Genomic DNA, 4622 nt, shown 5'->3' with positions numbered 1-4622 from the left:
TTCTCCCTATAGCTTTTTCCAGTATTGCTCTTTAAAAGAGCCAGAGCGGGGCACTGACCCCTAGTAAGGAGTCCGAGGATGTATCACTTTGGGAGTTAGTGGCCACACCAGTCTCTGGCTATCCTGGTGAGGGACATAGCAGTGAAAACACTCCCAAAAGTGCCATCATGCATAATTCTGGACTCGGGCTCACAAAGGCAGAGGCAACAAATATCTCTCTCTCTCTCTCTCTCTCTCTCTCTCTCTTTTAAACCTTTCTTAAGGATTCTTTGATGCTCTGTTACTATAGACCTGGTCATTTTTTCTTCTTTAAATTCTGGATTGCTATTCTTTTTTTTTTTATTATTTTTAATGTTTTTATTTATTTTTGAGACAGAGACAGAGCATGAACGGGTAAGGGGCAGAGAGAGAGAGACACACAGAATCGGAAGCAGGCTCCAGGCTCTGAGCTGTCAGCACAGAGCCCGACACAGGGCTCAAACTCACAAAACACAAGATCATGACCTGAGCCGAAGTCGGACACTTAACCTACTGGGCCATCCAGGCGCCCCTGGATTGCTATTCTTATATTCACAATTTGATGACCCCAACCTAGTACCAAAATATTCCCCAAAATACAGTTCAAATTTGTTCAAAACATAAACCTGGGTGTGAACCTCTAGAATTATAATGGTTAGGCAGAAGGAAAAGTCACTCTAAACCACTACCTGATGGCTCAGGCCTCACCTGTGAGAATGGGAAGCTGGGAAGCAGAGAAATCTACAGCATCACTGAACTTGAGAACACTGCTCAACACCTCAGGGACGATTTCTGTCTCCTAGCATACCTCTGCTTCCTAGATAGCTGCTCATAGAGTTTGGGCACACAGTCATCTCATTCACCCTGGTAGCACGTGCCAGCCACCAGGTACCTGAGCTCATACTTTGAATTTGCCATGGTGGTCTCCAGATCAGTTGCTGAGAATGGGCTCATCATCCTTCTGTGACCCATTCTGCTGGTAAACCAGCCAGATACAGCAATTGAAGGCTGTGCCATTGGGAGGCGCAGAGTCGACATAATCAGAGAGGACTATGCCACTGTTGATGTCATTGCCCCTCACTCTGACCACCAGAAAATGGTGTCATTCCCTGTACTTGGGGTCCTTCCATCTGGGAGCATCTGGATCTGTCATGACCAAGGTGTAAGGTTTATGTAGCTCAAGACCACCCCATGAAGTCCTGGTGGGTCTGTTCTTATCCTGGGTGGGTGTCAGCAATTTGGCCAGCTGTCAACCTCCACCCTGGCATATTTGACCTGCAGCAGATGCTGTGGCTGCTCATCCACTTCCTATAAGCTCAGTCCTGGACAATTTGCTGAGGTCTATGGGCATCACGGGGCCGGGTTGGGCAGACAGCTGGGAAGAGTCTTGGGAGGCAAGGTACCAGCCTGCAGCACCAACTCCAAATGGTCCACAAAGTGTTTCAACACATTTTCTTATTTTCACTTCATTGGCTTAATTTAAGTCCTCATTGTGTCTTACAAACCTATGTGGTAACTTCCTACTGTATTCATGTCTTTGCCTCTACACACTTTCTATTAATTAGGAATTAACAGGAATTTTCAAAACTGAAAATTCTTATAGGAATTCTTTTGAAAATTCTTAACAGGAATTTTCAAAACTGAAAATCAATTTTGTTATTCAAATACTACAATCACATCAGGGATACTTTATTTGCCATAGTCTAAACGCCAAAGTCCTTCGATGAAATTATAGAGTATTCTATGATTTAGTTTCTGCCTTTGTTTTCATTATTTATGTAGTCCCACCTCATTCAACTCAGGCTATATGCTAACTTCTCTGCCATTGCTCCTGATTTTTTTCTACCTCCTGAAGTAAACAATTGTCTTTTAAGTGCCTAAAAATCCCTTGGTAGGCTTAAACCTAGTTCAGATGATTTTTCCTCTGTAAAGCCTTCCCTGTCCATGTTGCAAATTTGAAATTACACTTTTATTTGTCCAACACTATACATGTTGAGTGTGTGTGTGTGCATGTGCATGTGCGTGTAGTAGCACTTATCATACTAGATTTTAAACACTATTTTTAAGTCTGCCAAGCTGTAACATTTAGTTTTTAATTTGCAATGTCAATGAAAAACAGATACTCAGATATCTTTGTTTCTTCAGTGGATGGATGGATAAATGAATGATTAGACTGTTCACAGCCTATTTAAACTCATTTATATTTTAGCATGGTATGTGTTTTTTATGGATATACAAAAACACATAAAACCATTGCGAAACTCAGAAAAGATAGAATGCACCAACTAAAATGATAAAGAATGATAAAATATTCAGATATATTTATTTGCCCAGATGTGTGTGTTTTTTTCTTGCTTTTGTTTCTTAGATATGAAAGTTAGCTCTCAACAATATTGATGATTCAATCTGTCAAGAACACTTGTGCTTGTGTATTTAATGAAAGAATTTCTGGATTCTTTAATAATCTAATTTTCTTTTTCTTTTCTTTTTTGAGAGAAAGAGAGTGCTTGCATGTGGGTGGGAGAGGAGCAGAGGGAGAGGGAGAGAAAAGCTTAAGGAGGCTCCACACCCAGCACAGAGCCTGACATGGGGTTTTATCTCATGACTGTGAGATCATGACTTGAGCTGAAATCAAGAGTAAGATGCTTAGCTGACTAAGCCACCCAGTCATCTCTAATAATCTAATTTTCTAGTTTAATAATCTAATAATCTAATTTTCCATTAGATTATCATTGTCCAACATATGTGACACAAAGGGCATAAAGTTTTGCATATAATAACTAATTTTTATATTATATTACAATGTATTTTGTGTCATTCTTTTATAAGAACTCTAGCAAATGTAATCTCTTTGCCACTTTCTATAACTGACATAACTTCATCACTTATAATACAATGTGGGAAGTTAAATTTGCACATAAATAAAGCATCAATTTATTTGTGATTGCCCAAAGCCTCTTCTGTGATTTCAACTTGGACATGAAACAGAAGAAGCACCTAATAATTTCTTTTACTTGAGTTAAACATTTACATTTTCTAATTTATATTTCTGTATCGTTTATTTGTCTAAGACAGCAATTTAGAAATTTTGACAGGTACAAGTATAGAAAAGACAAAAAATACTCAAAATTATGTTTGGCATTTGATTGTGTATTAATTCTGAATTCTGCCTTCTAACCCCATAAATAGTAGGTTCAGATTTGTACATGTTTGTGAGTGTGGAAGTTCTGAAATGTTCCATGGACTCCATTAAATTTTGTAATAATCATAACGATGTAAATAGGTGATGATGAAGATGATAATAATGATAATTCTTTGCATCTTGTTACAAACAACACTATTTCAGAGTCAGGTGTTATTACACTCACATCATTAACCAAAGAAGTAAATTTAGGAGAAGTGACTTGACCAAATACACTCTACCTGGAAGAGGCAGATCACACACAGGGGTCAATTTTTTTTTAAAGGTTATTTATTTATTTTGAGAGAGGCAGAAATAGTGTGGGTCAGGGCCGGGGGTGGGGGGCAAAGAGAGAAGGAGAGAGAGAGAATCCCAAGCAGGCTCTGCACAGTGGCAGAGCCCAAAACAGGGCTCGAACTACAAAACTATGAGATCATGACCTGAGCTGAAACCAAGAGGCAGACACTTAACCGACTGAGTCATCCAGGTACAGAGGGGTCAAATTTAATGTTCTTTCCACTACATAATGGATATGTTTAATGAGACTGTTTCATTACATTTCAACCTTACAAAAATGAAGTTTTAATTTCCTAAATTTAAAAACACATGCTACATTGCAAGGTACTTGGGCAACTTTTGCCAATTTGGGATTTTTAGAACTATGAAAATGAAGTTCTTTCCAAACAGCATGAGACTATGACTAGCATGCAGTTGAGAGAGCAGGGATCCAGGAACTATGAACATACAGAGAAAGTTATTTAAAAAAATAATTATCTTATTAGTTGCCTTACAAAATAAACACTTAAGTTGAAAAGTTCTGCACCAAACTAAGATCAGGCCAGTCTGTTTGTACCAGAGAGAAAGAAAGATAGAAGTAGTGAAGAATATGAATACCATTTTGAATATTAGGAATCTATAGCAGGGGCACCTGGCTGGCTCCCTCAGTTCAGCGTCCGACTTCCACTCAGGTCATGATCTCGCAGTTTGTGAGTTTGAGCCCTGCACAGGGCTCTGTGCTGACAGCTCAGAGCCTGGAGCCTGCTTCGGATTCTGTGTCTCCCCGTCTCTCGGCCCCTCCCCTGCTCATGCTCTGTCTCTCTCTCTCTGTCTCTCAATAATAAATAAATGTTAAAAAAATGTTTAAGAATCTATAGCAAAAAATAATCTCTACATTGATATTCCCTCATTTCTGTTTCTAAGTGAGTCATAATATAATTTGTTAAAAGCTATTTTTTTTTTCTGTTTGTCCCCAAAAGTTTGATTGAGAAATTCGATTTTGTGATTGGGTGCAATCCCCAACCAGCTACTACTGACATCAAAGCAGAGAGATACTCTGCCTAAATCATGGGCTCCATTTCACTGCATAAACAGCCAACAGTTTTTCAGTAGAGAAACCAATAATGATCATACAGTTAAATAATAG

General features: G+C 38.8%; 1 pseudogene; it reads right to left on the bottom strand.

The window, feature by feature from the left end:
- Nucleotides 1-789: 789 nt before the first annotated feature.
- LOC121034209 (phosphatidylethanolamine-binding protein 1-like) lies at nt 790-1369 on the bottom strand (annotated as a pseudogene).
- Nucleotides 1370-4622: the final 3253 nt, after the last annotated feature.

This window comes from Herpailurus yagouaroundi, unplaced genomic scaffold (assembly GCF_014898765.1).
Source record: "Herpailurus yagouaroundi ecotype Mexico unplaced genomic scaffold, PumYag 159, whole genome shotgun sequence".
NCBI classification, from domain to species: Eukaryota; Metazoa; Chordata; class Mammalia; order Carnivora; family Felidae; genus Herpailurus; species Herpailurus yagouaroundi.
The sequence above is the reverse complement of the archived record's forward strand: the minus strand, read 5'-3'. Positions and strand labels throughout refer to the sequence as shown.